Consider the following 22,477-nt stretch of genomic DNA (forward strand, 5'->3'; position numbering starts at 1 on the left):
TGCAGCATTGGGTGTGTCTGATCACATCTTCCCTTGCTGGATATAAAGATATTGGGTGTGTCCCAATTAGTGCACGTACCAACATGCATAAAAGGCCATAGGGCTTTGGTCAAAAGTGCACAATATAGGGAATAGTGACGCAGACATGGTCACTCGCATGTATCCCACCAGGGTTATACATCTCTCCTTGTTTATGACTAGAACAACATGAACCTCCACAAAGAAGACCCTCCGTCATCATTCAACCCTTCATCCCAGCACTTTTGTTAGACAGACCGTAAAGCAGACTCTCTCTCTTCTTTTTGCACCGGGTCTGGCCATAGAAATGTGTTCCTCAAAGGAGGTGTGTAGCGGTAGAGTGCTTGTAGTAAAAGCAGAAATTAATAACAGGGTTTTTTCTCACAGGTAGAGCCTGAGGAGACGCTGGTGGACGGTGGGGGTGATAAGGGACATCATTAATTGACCTAGTGGATGTTTAAAGAACTAGACATCCCAACACAAAACAGTATACATGGGTGAAAGTCTTTGGGGCTAGGGTGAGTGCAGCCCGACTCGTTTTACATGTCCAGGAATCACAGCAATAGGCTGTTGGGTGCTGTGGCATAAACTGGCTGTCCTCAACCCCCCAGACCTGCAACGCAAGCTGGTGGACTGAGTGAGGGCGACAGTGTTGTATTTCCGTCCACGAAGGAGAACAGGGCCTGGTGGAACTGGAGAGCAGGGTGGCTGCATTCTGCCTAAAGGTGGAGCAGAGACTGCTGTACCATACTGATGTCGGCTGGAGGGATGAGGGAGAGCTGGCGGATTAGGGTTGGACCTGCAGCTGTTCCTCATGACGCTGGAGAGGCTGAGTACAGCAGGTCTCTCTGATTTTTACTCTGCAGTGCTGAGGGCCTGGCAGCTGCTAAGGCCCATACGGGAAGGGGATGGGGAGCCTGGGCTGTGGGTGTGGGAGGAGCCTATCTTCCACAACCCAGCCATATAAAATGATAAAAAAGTGTGGAGATGTTTCAGGAGATATGGTGTGTCGGGGGGGCCGTCTGTACAGATGGGGAAGATGGGTTGGATATAAGGTTGTAGAAATGGTGAGGCTTTGGTTATTGTTATGTTTGGTGTTGTTTTGTATCGTGGGGTAGAAGGCACGGTGAGTATGCAGCTCAAGGGATATTTGTTTTTTTAAAGGGGAGTGGGGGGGTTGAGGTTTTAATGAAATGAAATGAAGATGTATCATTAAAGAAATACAACAATTCTAAAGTCTCTCTCTCTCTCTCTCTCTCTGTCTGCCTGGTCTGCTGCGAAGGTCACTTTGAGCTGTGCCGGTGGCAGACTTCCAGAAATACCCAGACAGCCTCAGACCGTAGCCAGCATTGGAGTGTTTGTGACAGGGACGTGGGATAAGGACGGAAGGCTTGGAGTTCAGATTCCTGGAGCCCCACAGGGCGGATTAAAGAGCATGTGGTTTTGGTGGCCCATGAGGGGAGTGTTGCTGAGTCCATCTGGCTGAAACAGCATCCTCTAGTGGACTGATCCTTCTCTACAACACTGGGGTAGAGGGAATGAATATGGAGGCCAGGGTTTTCCCTCTATCCAGTCCCACAGAGATAATATGATACGATTTTCAGAGCCTGGATGGCAAGAAGGACATCTAGTGGAAAGGGGGGGGGATCGGGTATCTGAAGCAGTATGTAGATTCCACATCGGACACGGCTACCCATCCTCACCCTTCTCATGCCTCTCCACCCATTTTTTACCCACCTCTCTGTCTGGATAATAGAAACTGGGTTGTTCAGTCTACCTCCCTAGAGTATGCCTGCTGCCTGCCAGTACTGTTATAAAGGGAGATGAACTAAATATGACAACCACTGGAACTCAATGTGCTTTTAGGTGAGGAGAGAGAGGAAGAGCAGATATAGACACCGAAATATAGAGGGTGCTTCAATCTTATATATACAGTGGGGAGAACAAGTATTTGATACACTGGCGATTTTGCAGGTTTTCCTACTTACAAAGCATGTAGAGGTCTGTAATTTTTATCATAGGTACACTTCAACTGTGAGGTTGTTTGGTACAGAAACCTTTGTTTGCAATTACAGAGATCATACGTTTCCTGTAGTTCTTGACCAGGTTTGCACACACTGCAGCAGGGATTTTGGCCCACTCCTCCATACAGACCTTCAGGTTTCGGGACTTTCGCTGCGCAATACGGACTTTCAGCTCCCTCCAAATATTTTCTATTGGGTTCAGGTCTGGAGACTGGCTAGGCCACTCCAGAACCTTGAGATGCTTCTTATGGAGCCACTCCTTAGTTGCTCTGGCTGTGTGTGTCGGGTCGTTGTCATGCTGGAAGACCCAGCCACGACCCATCTCCAATGCTCTTACTGAGGGAAGGAGGTTGTTGGCCAAGATCTCGTGATATATGGCCCCATCCATCCTCCCCTCAATACGGTGCAGTCGTCCTGTCCCCTTTGCAGAAAAGCATCCCCAAAGAATGATGCTTCCACCGTCATGCTTCACGGTTGGGATGGTGTTCTTGGGGTTGTACTCATCCTTCTTCTTCCTCCAAACACGGCGAGTGGAGTTTAGACCAAAAAGCTCTATTTCTGTCTCATCAGACCACATGACCTTCTCCCATTCCTCCTCTGGATCATCCAGATGGTCATTGGCAAACTTCAGACGGGCCTGGACATGCGCTGGCTTGAGCAGGGGGACCTTGCGTGCGCTGCAGGATTTTATTCCATGACGGCGTAGTGTGTTACTAATGGTTTTCTTTGAGACTGTGGTCCCAGCTCTCTTCAGGTCATTGACCAGGTCCTGTCGTGTAGTTCTGGGCTGATCCCTCACCTTCCTCATGATCATTGATGCCCCACGAGGTGAGATCTTGCATGGAGCCCCAGACCGAGGGTGATTGACCGTCATCTTGAACTTCTTCCATTTTCTAATAATTGCGCCAACAGTTGTTGCCTTCTCACCAAGCTGCTTGCCTATTGTCCTGTAGCCCATCCCAGCCTTGTGCAGGTCTACAATTGTATCTCTGATGTCCTTACACAGCTCTCTGGTCTTGGCCATTGTGGAGAGGTTGGAGTCTGTTTGATTGAGTGTGTGGACAGTTGTCTTTTATACAGGTAACGAGTTCAAACAGGTGCAGTTAATACAGGTAATGAGTGGAGAACAGGAGGGCTTCTTAAAGAAAAACTAACAGGTCTGTGAGAGCCAGAATTCTTACTGGTTGGTAGGTGATCAAATACTTATGTCATGCAATAAAATGCAAATTAATTACTTAAAAATCATACAATGTGATTTTCTGGATTTTTGTTTTAGATTCTGTCTCTCACAGTTGAAGTGTACCTATGATAAAAATTACAGACCTCTACATGCTTTGTAAGTAGGAAAACCTGCAAAATCGCCAGTGTATCAAATACTTGTTCTCCCCACTGTATCACTATCAAATCTCCCCAATTAAAGACAAACATGTTGATAAAACTATATTTACCTGGAATTAAAGGCATACATTTTATGAAAAAGTGATATCTGGGATATGACATCAACATCACCTAGTTTATAGATACCAAGTCAGTTCAATTGTCTCTCAGTCGCAGCCAAATCCAGGACACACATCTAATACTGAACAAAAGTATAAACGCAGAATGCAACAATTTCAAAGATTTTACTGAGTTACAGTTCATATAAGGAAATCAGTCAATAGAAATAAATACATTTGGCCCTAATCTATGGATTTCACATGACTCAGAATGCACATATGCATCTGTTGGTCACAGATAACCAGATCAGAAAAGCAGTCTGTATCTGGTGTGACCACCATTTGCCCAATGCAGCACAACACTTCTCCCTAGCATAGAATTCCAAATCAAATCAAATCAGTTTATTTGTCACGTGCTCTGAATACAACCTTACAGTGACGTGCTTACAGGCCCTAACCAATAGTGCAAAAAAGGTATTAGGTGAACAATAGGTAGGTAAAGAAATAAAACAACAGTAAAAAGACAGGCTATATAAAGTAGCGAGGCTGTAAAAGTAGCGAGGCTACATACAGACACCGGTTAGTCAGGCTGATTGAGGTAGTATGTACTGTACATGTAGATATGGTTAAAGTGATTATGCATATATGATGAACAGAGAGTAGCAGTAGTAAAAAAAGGGTTGGTGGGTGGCGGGACACAATGCAAATAGTCCGGGTAGCCATTTCATTACCTGTTCAGGAGTCTTACAGCTTGGGTGTAAAAACTGTTGAGAATACTTTTTGTCCTAGACTTGGCACTCCGGTACCGCTTGCCATGTGGTAGTAGAGAGAACAGTCTATGACTGGGGTAGGGCCTTCATCTGACACTTCTTGGTGTAGAGGTCCTGCTAATTATGGCCTGCGGAAGGTTGTCCCACTCCTCTTCAATGGCTGTGACAAGTTGCTGGATATTGGCTGAAAATGGAATACGCTGTATGTTGATCCAGAGCATCCCAAACGTGCTCAATAGCGGACATGTCTGGTGTGCAGACCATTAAAGAACTGGGACATTTTCAGCTTCCAGGAATTGTGTACAGATCCTTGTGACATGGGGCCATACATTTGTATGCTGAAACATGAGGTGATGAATGGCACAACAGTGGAACTCAGGATCTCGTCATAGTATCTCAGTGCATTACAATTGTCATAGATAAAATGCAATTGTGTTCATTGTCTGTAGTTTATAACTGCCCATACCATAACCCCACCGCCAACATGGGGCATTCTGTTCACAATGTTGACATCAGGAAACTAGCCCACACTACGCCAGGTGGCAGACATCGTGTATGGTTGAAACCGGGATTCATCTGGGAAGAGTACACTTCTCCAGCGTGCCAGCGGCCATCGAAGGTGAGCATTTGCCCACAACGCCATACTGCAGTCAGGTCAAGACCCTGGTGAGGATGACAGGCACGCAGATCAGCTTCCCTGAGACAGTTTCTGACAGTTTGAAGAGATTCCAAAGCCCACAGTTTCATTAGCTGTCCGAAGTGGCTGGTCTCAGACGATCCCGCAGGTGAAGAAGCTGGATGTGGAGGTCTTGGGCTGGTATGGTTACACGTATTCTGCAGTTGTGAGGCCGGTTGGACGTACTGACAAATTCTTTAGAACAACGTTGAACATTAGAATTATCTTGCAACAGCTCTGGTGGACATTCCTACAGTCAGCATGGCAATTGCATTGAGTTGTGTTGTGTGACTGCACATTTTAGAGTGGCCTTTTATTGTCCACAGCATAAGGTGCACCTTATGATCCTGCTGTTTAATCAGCGTCTTGATATGCCACACCTGTCAGGTGGATGTAATATCTTGGCAAAGGAGAAATGCTCACTAACACGGATGTAAACACATTTTTTCAGCTCATGAAACATGGTAACATTACCTTTTTTTTTTTTTGAATTTTACCCCTTTTTCTCCCCAATTTCGTAGTATCCAATTGTTGTAGTAGCTACTATCTTGTCTCATCGCTACAACTCCCGTACGGGCTCGGGAGAGACGAAGGTTGAAAGTCATGCGTCCTCCGATACACAACCCAACCAAGCCGCTGCTTCTTTAACACAGCGCACATCCAACCCGGAAGCCAGCCGCACCAATGCGCCGGAGGAAACACCGTGCACCCGGCCACCTTGGCTAGCGTACACTGCGCCCAGCCCGCCACAGGAGTCGCTGGTGCGCGATGAGACAAGGACACCCCTACCGACCAAGTCCTCCCTAACCCGGGCGACGCTAGGCCAATTGTGCGTCGCCCCACGGACCTCCCGGTCGCGGCCGGTTACGACAGAGCCTGGGCGCGAACCCAGGACTCTGATGGCACAGCTGGCGCTGCAGTACAGCGCCCTTAACCACTGCGCCACCCGGGAGGCGGTAACATTACTTTACATGTTGCGTTTTTTGTTGTTGCAGCCAAATGGTCTACAGGTCAAAAGTAGTACACTATAGGGTGCCATTTGGGAATTGCCAGGCTGGTAACAACATTTTACATTTGATAATTTAGTTATTTAGCAGATGCTCTTATCCAGAGAAACTTACAGGAGCAATTAGGGTTAAGTGCGTTGCTTAAAACTTAAAACTTAAAACTGGTTGAGCTAACATAGGCTAATGCATTAGCATGAGGTTGTAACTAACAAGAACATTTCCCAGGGCATTGACATACCTGACTTTGGCAGAAAGCTTAAATTCTTGTAAATCTAACTGCACTGTCAAATTTACAGAACCTATTATAGTGAAATAATGCCATGCTATTGTTTGAGGAGAGTGCACAGTTTTGAACATGAACAGTTATTAATAAAACAAATTAAACACATTTGGGCAGTCTTGACACAACAGTTTGAACAGAAATGCAATGGTTCATTGGATCAGTCTAAAACTTTGCTCATATACTGCTAAATTGCAGCTGGGCTAGAATAATTCATTATGGCCTTTCTCTTGCATTTCAAAGATGGTACAAAATAATACAAAATAAGTGGGGTTTTTTCTTTGTATTACCGTTTACCAAATCTATTGTGTTATATTCTCCTACATTCCTTTAACATTTCCACAAACTTCCAAGTGTTTCCTTTCAAATGGGACCAAGAATATGCATACCCTTGCTTCAGGGCCTGAGTTACAGGCAGTTAGATTTGGGTATGTCATTTTAGGCTAAAATTAAGAGGTTACAGCACTTCGACAGATTTTTCACCTAGTCTGCACAGGGATTCAAACCAGAGACTTTTTGGGTACTGGCCCAACACTCTTAAGCGCTAGGCTACCTGCCTCCAACAATTGCACCAACTGACCAGGGAAGGGGTGGAAATTAACATGGGGTGGTCGTCATTTTAGAGCTAAGCTCAGTCACATATAATATAGAGAGTGATAATAATGCCGTCTTTTTGTTGGCACTAAGTCCGCCATGGTTCGTTGAACAAAGCCCATGAGAAAATGAATGGAACTTTTGTAGGGTTTTTGGATAAACGCCGAAAATAAGGTCTGTGGTAAACACAGGCTTAGTAGATCTTACTAGTTTTGTTCCAGGACTTTTTGCGAATTTTGAAGCATTTATTGTAATAAAGAAAACGCAACGCACATACAGACTTCCTAATTCATAAAGGTGATGTTAACTGACTGATATTATATCACTGAACAAACCGTATATCAAATGCCTGTGTTAATCTCAGACCTTATTTTCAGAGTTTATTCCAAAACCCTATTCTTTCCCCATTCATGCCTCCCTACCTGCCACAGGAGGTTGGTGGCACCTTAATTGGGGAGGATGGGCTTGTGGTAATGACTGGAGAGGAATCCGTGGAATGGTTTCAAATCCATGTATTTTAAATGTTTATTTAACTAGGCTTAACTTAACTAAGTCAGCTAAGAACAATGACGGCCGACACCAGCCAATCCCTGACGATGCTGGGCCAATTGTGCTCCGCCCAATGGGACTCCCAATCACGGCTGATTGTGATACAGCCTGGATTTGAACCAGGGTGTTTGTAGTGACACCTCTAGCACTGAGATGCTGTGCCTTAGACCACTTTGTCACTCTGGAACAAGGTGTTTGATGCCATTCCATTTTCTACGTTCCGGCCATTATTATGAGCCGTTCTCTCCTCAGCAGCCTCCTGTGCTCCCTCCCTGCATCCCGCTCTCTCTGCCTGCCTGCATCCCTCTCTGCCTGCCTCTCTGCCTGCATCCCTCTCTGCCTGCCTGCCTGCCTCTCTGCCTGCCTCTCTGCCTGCCTGTCTCCCTCCCTCTCTGCATTCCTCTCTGTCTGCCTGCCTCCCTCTCTCCCTGCCTCTCTGTCTCCCTTTCTGCCTGCCTCCCTCTCTGCATCCCCGCCTCTCTGCCTGCATCCCTCTCTGCATCCCTCTCTCCCTCCCTCTCTCCCTACCTCTCTCTCAGTGTGTCTCAGTGCGATTCAGTGCGTGTTTCAGTGGGTGTCTCAGTGTGTCTCAGCGTGTGTCTCAGTGTGTGTGTTTCTCAGTGTGTGTGTGTCTCTCTGTGTGTCTCAGTGTGTCTCAGCCTGTGTGAGTCACCAGGCTGCTGCATTGCAGGGTTATCCACTCACAGCTGGCTCAATGCATGAGACAGGGAGCCCAGAGAAGGAACATAAGGGGGCATAGGGTGCTCAGATCCTCTATGTGGATACTACAATAGGATGGTGGGCAGTGAGGGCATAGTGAGGTAAGGCTGCCAGTAAGACAACTGATTCATTCATTGATTTCACCATCTTCACACACATAGAAGTAAACAAATTGTTGATGTAAATCGACGCAAAGATCCCCATAGTAAATAAAGGGAACAGCTCCCTATAAAATGAATGGCTTTGACTATTTTTTCTAACCTGTTGTCCTTTTTTTCTAGTAGCAGTTAGAAGCAGCATCACAGACTAGAGAGGGCCTGTCTGTCTGTCTGTCTGTCTGTCTGTCTGTCTGTCTGTCTGCCTGTCGATCTGTAGCATTTAGCATCACATAGTAGGTATGGAGGGACCTCCCTGCCTGTATACTCCTGCAGGAGAGGCCCTGGTATCAGCATCTCATTTCCCCTGTCTCAGACTTGGAGGGCCCCGCACAGTAAAAGAGGGCCACAGAAACGTATTGTCCCTTTGTCACCACTGTAGAATTCCTGTCATAATTGTCCCCCCCCCCCCCCCACTCTCTCTCTCTCTCTCTCTCTCTTCTCTCTCCTACCCTTCCCCCTTCTCACTCATTCTCTTTCTCTACACTCTACCCCCTCCCTGCATTCCTGGCTCCCTCCGACCACTCCTCCCTGCCTCTGTACTCTCTCTCTCTCTCTTACTCACATAACCAGAGGGATCAAACACTCTCTCTCTCTCTTGCTCACATAACCAGAGGGATCAAACACTCTCTCTCTCTCTTACTCACATAACCAGAGGGATCAAACACTCTCTCTCTCTCTTACTCACATAACCAGAGGGATCAAACACTCTCTCTCTCTCTCTTACTCACATAACCAGAGGGATCAAACACTCTCTCTCTCTCTTACTCACATAACCAGAGGGATCAAACACTCTCTCTCTCTCTTACTCACATAACCAGAGGGATCAAACACTCTCTCTCTCTCTTACTCACATAACCAGAGGGATCAAACACTCTCTCTCTCTCTTGCTCACATAACCAGAGGGATCAAACACTCTCTCTCTCTCTTGCTCACATAACCAGAGGGATCAAACACTCTCTCTCTCTCTTACTCACATAACCAGAGGGATCAAACACTCTCTCTCTCTCTTACTCACATAACCAGAGGGATCAAACACTCTCTCTCTCTCTTACTCACATAACCAGAGGGATCAAACACTCTCTCTCTCTCTTGCTCACATAACCAGAGGGATCAAACACTCTCTCTCTCTCTTACTCACATAACCAGAGGGATCAAACACTCTCTCTCTCTCTTGCTCACATAACCAGAGGGATCAAACACTCTCTCTCTCTCTTGCTCACATAACCAGAGGGATCAAACACTCTCTCTCTCTCTTGCTCACATAACCAGAGGGATCAAACACTCTCTCTCTCTCTTGCTCACATAACCAGAGGGATCAAACACTCTCTCTCTCTCTTACTCACATAACCAGAGGGATCAAACACTCTCTCTCTCTCTTACTCACATAACCAGAGGGATCAAACACTCTCTCTCTCTCTTACTCACATAACCAGAGGGATCAAACACTCTCTCTCTCTCTTACTCACATAACCAGAGGGATCAAACACTCTCTCTCTCTCTTACTCACATAACCAGAGGGATCAAACACTCTCTCTCTCTCTTGCTCACATAACCAGAGGGATCAAACACTCTCTCTCTCTCTTGCTCACATAACCAGAGGGATCAAACACTCTCTCTCTTTCTTGCTCACATAACCAGAGGGATCAAACCCTCTCTCTCTCTCTTACTCACATAACCAGAGGGATCAAACACACTCTCTCTCTCTCTCTCTCTCTCTCTCTCTCTCTCTCTCTCTCTCTCTCTCTACTCACATAACCAGAGGGATCAAACACTCTCTCTCTCTCTCTTACTCACATAACCAGAGGGATCAAACACTCTCTCTCTCTCTTACTCACATAACCAGAGGGATCAAACACTCTCTCTCTCTCTTACTCACATAACCAGAGGGATCAAACACTCTCTCTCTCTCTCTTACTCACATAACCAGAGGGATCAAACACTCTCTCTCTCTCTTACTCACATAACCAGAGGGATCAAACACTCTCTCTCTCTCTTACTCACATAACCAGAGGGATCAAACACTCTCTCTCTCTCTTACTCACATAACCAGAGGGATCAAACACTCTCTCTCTCTCTTACTCACATAACCAGAGGGATCAAACACTCTCTCTCTCTCTTACTCACATAACCAGAGGGATCAAACACTCTCTCTCTCTCTTACTCACATAACCAGAGGGATCAAACACTCTCTCTCTCTCTTACTCACATAAACAGAGGGATCAAACACTCTCTCTCTCTCTTACTCACATAACCAGAGGGATCAAACACTCTCTCTCTCTCTCTTACTCACATAACCAGAGGGATCAAACACTCTCTCTCTCTCTCTTGCTCACATAAACAGAGGGATCAAACACTCTCTCTCTCTCTTACTCACATAACCAGAGGGATCAAACACTCTCTCTCTCTCTCTTACTCACATAACCAGAGGGATCAAACACTCTCTCTCTCTCTCTTACTCACATAACCAGAGGGATCAAACACTCTCTCTCTCTCTTACTCACATAACCAGAGGGATCAAACACTCTCTCTCTCTCTTGCTCACATAACCAGAGGGATCAAACACTCTCTCTCTCTCTTACTCACATAACCAGAGGGATCAAACACTCTCTCTCTCTCTTGCTCACATAACCAGAGGGATCAAACACTCTCTCTCTCTCTTACTCACATAACCAGAGGGATCAAACACTCTCTCTCTCTCTTACTCACATAACCAGAGGGATCAAACACTCTCTCTCTCTCTCTCTCTCTCTCTCTCTCTTACTCACATAACCAGAGGGATCAAACACTCTCTCTCTCTCTTACTCACATAACCAGAGGGATCAAACACTCTCTCTCTCTCTTACTCACATAACCAGAGGGATCAAACACTCTCTCTCTCTCTTACTCACATAACCAGAGGGATCAAACACTCTCTCTCTCTCTTACTCACATAACCAGAGGGATCAAACACTCTCTCTCTCTCTTACTCACATAACCAGAGGGATCAAACACTCTCTCTCTCTCTTACTCACATAACCAGAGGGATCAAACACTCTCTCTCTCTCTTACTCACATAAACAGAGGGATCAAACACTCTCTCTCTCTCTTACTCACATAACCAGAGGGATCAAACACTCTCTCTCTCTCTCTTACTCACATAACCAGAGGGATCAAACACTCTCTCTCTCTCTCTTGCTCACATAAACAGAGGGATCAAACACTCTCTCTCTCTCTTACTCACATAACCAGAGGGATCAAACACTCTCTCTCTCTCTCTTACTCACATAACCAGAGGGATCAAACACTCTCTCTCTCTCTCTTACTCACATAACCAGAGGGATCAAACACTCTCTCTCTCTCTTACTCACATAACCAGAGGGATCAAACACTCTCTCTCTCTCTTGCTCACATAACCAGAGGGATCAAACACTCTCTCTCTCTCTTACTCACATAACCAGAGGGATCAAACACTCTCTCTCTCTCTTGCTCACATAACCAGAGGGATCAAACACTCTCTCTCTCTCTTACTCACATAACCAGAGGGATCAAACACTCTCTCTCTCTCTTACTCACATAACCAGAGGGATCAAACACTCTCTCTCTCTCTCTCTCTCTCTCTCTCTCTCTCTCTTACTCACATAACCAGAGGGATCAAACACTCTCTCTCTCTCTTACTCACATAACCAGAGGGATCAAACACTCTCTCTCTCTCTCTCTCTCTCTCTCTCTCTCTCTCTCTCTCTTACTCACATAACCAGAGGGATCAAACACTCTCTCTCTCTCTTACTCACATAACCAGAGGGATCAAACACTCTCTCTCTCTCTTACTCACATAACCAGAGGGATCAAACACTCTCTCTCTCTCTTACTCACATAACCAGAGGGATCAAACACTCTCTCTCTCTCTTACTCACATAACCAGAGGGATCAAACACTCTCTCTCTCTCTTACTCACATAACCAGAGGGATCAAACACTCTCTCTCTCTCTCTCTCTCTCTCTCTCTCTCTCTCTCTCTCTCTCTCTTACTCACATAACCAGAGGGATCAAACACTCTCTCTCTCTCTTACTCACATAACCAGAGGGATCAAACACACTCTCTCTCTCTTACTCACATAACCAGAGGGATCAAACACTCTCTCTCTCTCTTACTCACATAACCAGAGGGATCAAACACTCTCTCTCTCTCTTACTCACATAACCAGAGGGATCAAACACTCTCTCTCTCTCTTACTCACATAACCAGAGGGATCAAACACTCTCTCTCTCTCTCTTACTCACATAACCAGAGGGATCAAACACTCTCTCTCTCTCTTACTCACATAACCAGAGGGATCAAACACTCTCTCTCTCTCTTACTCACATAACCAGAGGGATCAAACACTCTCTCTCTCTCTTACTCACATAACCAGAGGGATCAAACACTCTCTCTCTCTCTTGCTCACATAACCAGAGGGATCAAACACTCTCTCTCTCTCTTGCTCACATAACCAGAGGGATCAAACACTCTCTCTCTCTCTTACTCACATAACCAGAGGGATCAAACACTCTCTCTCTCTCTTACTCACATAACCAGAGGGATCAAACACTCTCTCTCTCTCTTACTCACATAACCAGAGGGATCAAACACTCTCTCTCTCTCTTGCTCACATAACCAGAGGGATCAAACACTCTCTCTCTCTCTTACTCACATAACCAGAGGGATCAAACACTCTCTCTCTCTCTTGCTCACATAACCAGAGGGATCAAACACTCTCTCTCTCTCTTGCTCACATAAACAGAGGGATCAAACACTCTCTCTCTCTCTTACTCACATAACCAGAGGGATCAAACACTCTCTCTCTCTCTCTTACTCACATAACCAGAGGGATCAAACACTCTCTCTCTCTCTCTTGCTCACATAAACAGAGGGATCAAACACTCTCTCTCTCTCTTACTCACATAACCAGAGGGATCAAACACTCTCTCTCTCTCTCTTACTCACATAACCAGAGGGATCAAACACTCTCTCTCTCTCTCTTACTCACATAACCAGAGGGATCAAACACTCTCTCTCTCTCTTACTCACATAACCAGAGGGATCAAACACTCTCTCTCTCTCTTGCTCACATAACCAGAGGGATCAAACACTCTCTCTCTCTCTTACTCACATAACCAGAGGGATCAAACACTCTCTCTCTCTCTTGCTCACATAACCAGAGGGATCAAACACTCTCTCTCTCTCTTACTCACATAACCAGAGGGATCAAACACTCTCTCTCTCTCTTACTCACATAACCAGAGGGATCAAACACTCTCTCTCTCTCTCTCTCTCTCTCTCTCTCTCTCTACTCACATAACCAGAGGGATCAAACACTCTCTCTCTCTCTTACTCACATAACCAGAGGGATCAAACACTCTCTCTCTCTCTCTCTCTCTCTCTCTCTCTCTCTCTTACTCACATAACCAGAGGGATCAAACACTCTCTCTCTCTCTTACTCACATAACCAGAGGGATCAAACACTCTCTCTCTCTCTTACTCACATAACCAGAGGGATCAAACACTCTCTCTCTCTCTCTTACTCACATAACCAGAGGGATCAAACACTCTCTCTCTCTCTTACTCACATAACCAGAGGGATCAAACACTCTCTCTCTCTCTTACTCACATAACCAGAGGGATCAAACACTCTCTCTCTCTCTCTCTCTCTCTCTCTCTCTCTTACTCACATAACCAGAGGGATCAAACACTCTCTCTCTCTCTCTTACTCACATAACCAGAGGGATCAAACACACTCTCTCTCTCTTACTCACATAACCAGAGGGATCAAACACTCTCTCTCTCTCTTACTCACATAACCAGAGGGATCAAACACTCTCTCTCTCTCTTACTCACATAACCAGAGGGATCAAACACTCTCTCTCTCTCTTACTCACATAACCAGAGGGATCAAACACTCTCTCTCTCTCTCTTACTCACATAACCAGAGGGATCAAACACTCTCTCTCTCTCTTACTCACATAACCAGAGGGATCAAACACTCTCTCTCTCTCTTACTCACATAACCAGAGGGATCAAACACTCTCTCTCTGACTGTGAAGAAAAATAACAACAATGCTTTCTAATACTCAACCGGTGGAGCAATGTTACATAATTAAAGGTTCATTTTGAACCTTTACTAGCATCACTAGCACAGACAGGCTGCTGTCTACATACAGACGTGAAATCATTGGCCACCTTAATAAATGGAACAGTAGTCACTTTAATAATGCCACTTTAATAATGTTTAAATATCTGGCATTACTCATCTCATATGTATATACTGTATTTTATACTATCTATTGCATCTTAGCCTATGCCGCTCTGACATAGCTCATCCACATATTTATATATTCTTAATTCCATTCCCTTACTTAGATGTGTGAATTGGGTATATGTTGTGAAATTGTTAGATATGGCTGCACTGTCGGAACTAGAAGCACAAGCATTTAGCTACACCCACAACAACATCTACTAAACACGTGTAATAGTCATAGGCAGCTGGTTTGCTCGGTCAGAGAGAAAGAGAAGCGGGGCCTTCAAAGTTACGACTGAGGGGGGTAGAGATCGAGGTGGAGTATGGCTGCCCTATGTCACCCTGCTACAGTCTGCTCGGTGTGGGAAAGTGGGAGTGCTCTGAGGCCTCTCCGCACACATTAGTATAGCTGGATGGGAACCCGTCAGAGACTGTTTTCCTGGCCATCACAGTTGTTAAAAAAATTACAAAATAAATATGTTATTTAACTTGGCAAGTCGGTTAAGAACAAACTTATTTTACAATGACAGCCTACCCCGGAATAACCCGGCCGACGCTGAGCCAATTGTGCGCCGTCCTTTGGGACTCCCAATCACGGCAGGTTGTGATACAGCCCGGGATCAAGCCAGGGTCTATGGTGACGCCTCTACCACAAGGGTGCGTTCTCAGCCCCCTCCTGTACTCCCTGTTCACCCACGACTGCGAGGCCATGCACGCCTCCAACTCAATCGTCAAGTTTGCAGACGACACTACAGTGGTAGGCTTGATTACCAACAACGTGGAAAGTTTTAAGTTCCTCGGCGTACACATCACAGACAACCTGAAATGGTCCACCCACACAGACAGCGTGGTGAAGAAGGCGCAGCAGCGCCCCTTCAACCTCAGGAGGCTGAAGAAATTCAGCTTGTCACCAAAAACACTCACAAACTTTTACAGATGCACAATCGAGAGCATCCTGTCGGGCTGTATCACTGCCTGGTACGGCAGCTGCTCCGCCCATAACCGGAAGGCTCTCCAGAGGGTAGTGAGGTCTGCACAACGCATCACCGGGTGCAAACTACCAGCCCTCCAGGACACCTACACCACCTGATGTCACAGGAAGTCCAAAAAGATCATCAAGGACAACAACCACCCGAGCCACTGCCTGTTCACCCCGCTATCATCCAGAAGGCGAGGTCAGTACAGGTGCATCAAAGCTTGGACCGAGAGACTGAAAAACAGCTTCTATCTCAAGGCCATCAGACTGTTAAACAGCCACCACTAACATTGAGTGCCAACATACTGACTTGATACTTAAATGTATCACTAGCCACTTTAAACAATGCCACTTTATATAATGTTTACATACCCTACATTACTCATCTCATATGTATATACTGTACTCTATACATCTACTGCATCTTGTCTCTGCTGTTTGGGCATCACACATTTATATATTTTTATGTACATATTCGTATTCATTCCTTTACACTTGTGTGTATAAGGTAGTTGTTGTGAAATTGTTGGGTTATATTACTTGTTAGATATTACTGCACGGTCGAAACTAGAAACACAAGCATTTCGCTACACTCGCATTAACATCTCGCTACACTCGCATTAACATCTCGCTACACTCACATTAACATATCGTTACACTCGCATTAACATCTCGTTACACTCGCATTGACATCTCGTTACACTCGCATTAACATATCGCCACACTCGCATTAACATCTCGCTACACTCGCATTAACATATCGTTACACTCGCATTGACATCTCGTTACACTCGCATTAACATCTCGCTACACTCGCATTAACATCTCGCTACACTTGCATTAACATCTCGCTACACTCGCATTAACATATCCCCACACTCGCATTAACATCTCGCTACACTCGCATTAACATCTGCTAACCATGTGTATGTGACAAATACATTTGATTTGATTTTATGTTTGGTATCTATCTGAAACTTGTTCCCTGAGGATAGCTATGATGCTATCTGTATGGATTATTATCTCTGTGGTAACTTGTATCTGGACAGGGTAAACTCTGAATTACTCTATGCAAAAAGATTATATGGTCCTCTCAGTAACTCTTATTTGCACAAGCTTTTCAATGCTGTGACACCCTGTGGAGATTGGGCCTTGGTCAGGTTACACTGAACATTTGGTATTGTTTGATTGGTCAGTGGTGGTTCGTTTTGGGTTGAAAGGTTACACCTTCAGATGTTATAAATTGAATCAAATGCCTTTGTTCTTACTCTTATCCTGAATCCAGTCCATGGAGGAAGGTTGTATGATCAATTATCATTTCCGAGGCTTCTAGGCCTCTGGCCTAATAGGCATCTCTTTGTTCATGCTTTGTCCTCTATGTTAACCTTAGGATCTACAGTTGGAAGTTTACATACACCATAGCCAAATACATTTCAACTGATATTTTCACAATTCCTGCCATTTAATCCTAGTAAAAATTCCCTGTCTTAGGTCAGTTAGGATCACCACTTCATTTTAAGAAAGTGAAATGTCAGAATAATAGTAGAGAGAATGATCTTTTTCAGCTTTTATTTCTTTCATCACTTTCCCAGTGGGTCAGAAGTTTACATAAACTCAATTAGTATTTGGTAGCATTGCCTTTATTAAATTGTTTAACTTGGGTTAAACATTTCAGGAAGCCTTCCACAAGCTTCCCACAATAAGTTGGGTGAATTTTGGCCCATTCCTGCTGACAGAGCTGGTGTAACTGAGTCAGGTTTGTAGGCCTCCTTGCTCGCACACACTTTTTCAGTTCTGCCCACACATTTTCTATAGGGTTCAGGTTAGCGCTTTGTGATGGCCACTCCAATACCTTGACTTTGTTGTCCTTAAGCCATTTTGCCACAACTTTGGAAGTATGCTTGGGATGTTTGTCCATTTGAAAGACCAATTTGCGACATAGCTTTAACTTCCTGACTGATGTCTTGGGATGTTGCTTCAATATATCCTCATAATTATCCTTCCTCGTGATGCCATCTATTTTGTGAAGTGCACCAGTCCCTCCTGCAGCAAAGCACCCCCACAACATGATGCTGCCACCCCCGTGTTTCACAGTTAGGATGGTGTTCTTCGGCTTGCAAGCCTCCCCCTTTTTCCTCCAAACACAACGATGGTCATTATGGCCAAAGCGTTCTATTTTTGTTTCATCAGACCAGAGGACATTTCTCCAATAAGTACCATCTTTGTCCCCATGTGCAGTTGCAAACCATAGTCTGGCTTTTTAATGGCGGTTTTGGAGCAGTGGCTTCTTCCTTGCTGAGTGGCCTTTCAGGTTATGTCGATAGAGGACTAATTTTACTGTGGATATCGATACGTTTGTACCTGCTTCCTCCAGCATCTTCACAAGGTTGCTGTTGTTCTGGGATTGATTTGCACTTCTGCACCAAAGTACATTCATCTCTAGGAGACAGAACGTGTCTCCTTCCTGAGCGGTATGATGGCTGCGTGGTCCCATGATCTTTATACTTGCGTACTATTTTTTGTACAGATGAATGTGGTACATTCATGCGTTTGGAAATTGCTCCCAAGGATGAACCAGACTTGTGGAGGTATACAATTTTTTGGCTGATTTCTTTAGATTTTCCCATTATGTCAAGCAAAGAGGCACTGGATTTGAAGGTAGGCCTTGAAATACATCCACAGGTACACCTCCAATTGACTCAAATGATTTCAATTAGCCTATCAGAAGCTTCTAAAGCCATGACATAATTTTCTGGAAGCTGTTTCCAAGCTGTTTAAAGGCACAGTCAACGTAGTGTATGTAAACTTCTGACCCACTGGAATGGTGATACAGTGAATTATAAGTGAAATAATCTCTCTGTAAACAATTGTTGGAAAAATTACTTGTGTCATGCACAAAGTAGATGTCCTAACCGACTTGCAAAACTATAGTTTGTTATTAACAAGAAATTTGTGGAGTGGCTGAAAAACAAGGTTTAATGACTCCAACTTAAGTGTATGTAAACTTCCGACTTCAACTGTATAAAATATTACTGGCCACTATGCACACACAAGTTCGAGTCTGTCGCACACGCACATACAAACACACACACACGCACACACACACACACACACACACACACACACACACACACACACACACACACACACACACACACACAAATGTTAGCGCACAAACGTTAACAAGCGTGAGCTCACATACACTCACTTAAACATTTACACACCGACCCAGCCACCCACACACACTCACTCACTGTAACATTTACACACACAACACCACACGAACACACACACACAAGCCTACACACATACTCACTTAAAATGTACACCCACATGCGCACGCAGACACACACGCAGGCACTCACACAAGCAAGCACAGAGGTTAGCAGCAGCAAATGCCAGCCTGTGCCTGAGCTAGAATAACAAAGAGAGAGTGAGTATATAACGTTTTTTGTTTTGTTTGGGTTTCATGATCGTGCGTCATGTTCACTTCCTCTGGTGGAGCAGCTCTTCTCTTCAGCCCACTCATGGCTCCTAGCATTGGGAAGGCTACAGAAACAACAGACACTCACACATGCACCCACCCACACATAGCCATTTTACACCATTTCACAGTCTGTCTCTCTCTGTCTGCCTCTCGCTGTCTTTAACTGTCTCTCTCTGTCTCTCTCTGTCTCACTCTGTCTCTCTCTGTCTCACTCTGTCTCTCACTCTGTCTCTCTCTGTCTCACTCTGTCTCTCTCCCTGTCGCTAGCTCTATTTTTAGGGATTCACAATTATTCTCTTAGTTCTTCTTCTTATTTTTTCCTTGACATAATCAAATATCTCAAGCATAGATTGGTAACTTTTTTTTCTAATTTGGCACACAGAAACTAGAGGCCATGAGTAAATTGGTCCAAAAAAATGGCACCGATTGGCCTATTGGCTATTATAAGGTCCAACAAACACCCTTTGCTATGTAGGCCTAGTTAAATAAAGGTTCAATTCAAATCTTGACTTAGTTTGAGAAAAGCTCAGGGATTGGTTAAGAGATGGCTGAGTTATTGATGAATCCGTAAATCTGATTATACATGTCCATTTCAATTCCTTTGTAAACACACTCAACAGAGGCCTATCAGGTTAATGAGCATGTTATGCTTGGCATTGATATCTTAAAAAATAAGGAACCAATTTACTTGTTTGACTATGTAACGCTAATGCTTAAAATAGTCATAGAAAATATTATTCTCATGGACTAAAAGTCAGATTCACTCCAAATGTGGTGTTTCGACTCAAATTTTGTGTGCAAATGTGTTTACATCACTGTTAGTGAGCATTTCTCCTTTGCCAAGATAATCCATCCATCTGACTGTTGTGGCATACCAAGAAGCTGATTAAACCGCATGATCATTACACAGCTGCACCTCGTGCTGGGGTGGGTGGAAAAAGAGACCAGAGATGGCAGAATGGAGTCCTTGAGTTGGGGTGTAGGGTTTGAGAATAGCCTGAAGGTAGGGAGGGGCAGTTCCTCTTGCTGCTCTTTAGGCAAGCACCATGGTCTTGTAGTGGATGTGAGCTTCGACTGGAAGTCAGTAGAGTGTCGGGGAGACATGGGAGAAATTTGGAAGGTTGATAACCAGGAGGGCTGCAGCATTCTGGATAAGTTGCAAGGGTTTGATGACACAAGCGAGAAGCCCAGCCAACAGCGTGTTGCAGTAGTCCAGACGGGAGATGCCAAGTGCCAAGATTAGGACCTGTGCAGCTTCCTGTGTGAGGTAGGGTCGTACTCTACGGATGTTGTAGAGCATGAACCTGCAGGAGCGAGTCACTGCTTTGATGTTTTCAGAGAACGACAGGGTGTTGTTCAGGGTCACACCAAGGGTCTTTGCACTCTGGGAGGGTGACACTGGGGAGTTGGCAATCATGACGGAGAGGTTTTTGAGCAGGCAGGCCTTCCCCAGATGGAAGAGCAGCTCCGTCTTTTCGCAGTTGAGCTTGAGGTGGTGGGCCGACATGCAAGCTGAGATGTCTGCTTGTCATCGGAAAGGACTAGGGAGTTTTTTTAGTATAAAAATACATGGAATAGAGCTAAGCACTGGCAAAATCCTATAGGAAAACCTGGCTCAGTCTGCTTCCAACAGTGGATGATAAATTAACTTTTCAGCAGGACAATAACCTAAACACAAGACAAAATATAAACTGACTTGAAAATCTATGGCAAGACGTGAAACTGGGTGTCTAGGAATGATCAACAACCAACTTGACAGAGCTTGAAAATATTGTACAATCCATATCTGCAAAGCTCTTAGAGACTTACCCAGAAAGACTCACTGATGCAATCGCTGCCACATTGATATTAGTGTATTTTGTGTAGATCGTTGACATAAAATAAAGGCAACTAAATAGATTTTATTCCCAACTTGAAACACAACAAATGTGGAACAAGTAAAGGGGTGTGAATGCTTTCTGTTTGCACTGTATGTAATGTTTATGCTCAAAATCATCTCCTCATGAACCATATGTACCTAGATATATGTTACACATATGCTAATGTTAAAAATTATTTCAAAAGTCTTCTTCACATGAACCATAAGTCAGATTGACTCCAGATTTGGTATATAGACTCAATGAATTAGCTTATAATGAATTTGAGAATGATTAGTTGCTGCATTCAAAGTCAGACACGCTACACCACTAGATGGCACTATATCACACCAGGGCTATGACAACAGAACCGATGGACATGGGGCCATGAACTGTGGTAGTTAAACCTTATGTACATGTCATTAGAAGCTGTGTGAATATAAGTCACTGCAACCTTAGATGGCTGCACCAGACCAGTTGGTGGCACTATAGATGTCATTGGCACCAGTGTCACCATATGATACAAGAGCAATAAGTATTTATCATGTGGACTTTGTCTCGTACAAATTAATGTTAGATATAAATGATGTAGACAAACAATGTGAAATGTCGTGATTACTATATCTGTATAATCACATATTGTTGCCCTATTATGTGGTCTGAATGTGAATAGTGAAAAGTGGATATTTTATCCAGGAAAAGTAGAAACCAGAAGTCCATGACGATTGTGCAGTCAGTGTATTACAGCTGTGAAAGTGTATTGTATTTTGGAATGCTAATGTGGAGTGTACCAATTGAGATATAAATCATGTACACAAACAGATTTTCACAAAATGAAGTCCCAGAATTCATTAATCAAATTCAACCCAGAATTAGTCAATTAATTAACATTAAGTCGTGACTTCATAAATGACTACCTGCTACATTCAAAGATAACCAACCTACAGCACTAGTCTAAATGTCACTTGCGTCATCCTTGTGCTATTGAGAAATCAACATGGTAATGCTTTCACTGATTACACATAAAGGAAGATAGTTCCTACATGATAGAGTGCTTGCTTTGTTATCCAACTGATCTTGCATTCTTTCTGTCAAAATGTGAACCCCGTTCATTGCTGTTTGCAGCTATATTTTTTATTTGTGTTTTCACTATTTTTCTCTCTCTCCCTCATTTAGAGACAGTGGAAAAAGGCAAATCACAATCACGTCGATGGGACATCATTGATTAGCACTGTGAGGCTTGGTTTACCTGGTAAGGCGGTGTGGGACTCCCGGTGGTGAGTCAAGGTCTGTGCAGACACGTTCTCTATCGTCAGAAGTACAGTACGGGACAGGACAGAGATGACCAAGGAAAGACACAATAACAAGGGACAACTTCCTATTCACACCTGGAAAGAAGAAAGGGTGGATAAGTTTAAGTAAGACTGGACTAATATACTATAGTACACAAACATACACATTTAGGCAAGGTATAGACAGTCAAGTGTGTACATACAAACAGAGAGTAAGTGGGAGAGAGAGAGCGAACAATGTTCTCATCCAAAAGATTTCCCCTTACTGAGCACAGTCCAAAAACCTTGTGTTTGTTTATTTCATATCTTGGCAAGAGATGTAATCCATTTCCCTCCCAGAAGTTAGAAAGAAAGAAACATTTAATTTTCACATGTATTTGA

General features: G+C 44.3%; 1 protein-coding gene across 1 annotated transcript in view; it reads right to left on the bottom strand.

Annotated features, from left to right (window-relative positions):
- The window catches only part of LOC139401370 (microtubule-associated protein 2), an 88,576-nt gene that overhangs the window by 59,414 nt on the left and 6,685 nt on the right, over positions 1-22,477 (bottom strand). The window contains exon 2 of the mRNA XM_071145672.1: positions 22,054-22,192. The gene's annotated coding sequence lies outside the window, so the exon portion shown is untranslated. The remainder of the gene's footprint in view (positions 1-22,053; positions 22,193-22,477) is intronic.

The sequence above is a fragment of the Oncorhynchus clarkii genome, chromosome 3 (genome assembly GCF_045791955.1).
Source record: "Oncorhynchus clarkii lewisi isolate Uvic-CL-2024 chromosome 3, UVic_Ocla_1.0, whole genome shotgun sequence".
Lineage (NCBI taxonomy): Eukaryota > Metazoa > Chordata > Actinopteri > Salmoniformes > Salmonidae > Oncorhynchus > Oncorhynchus clarkii.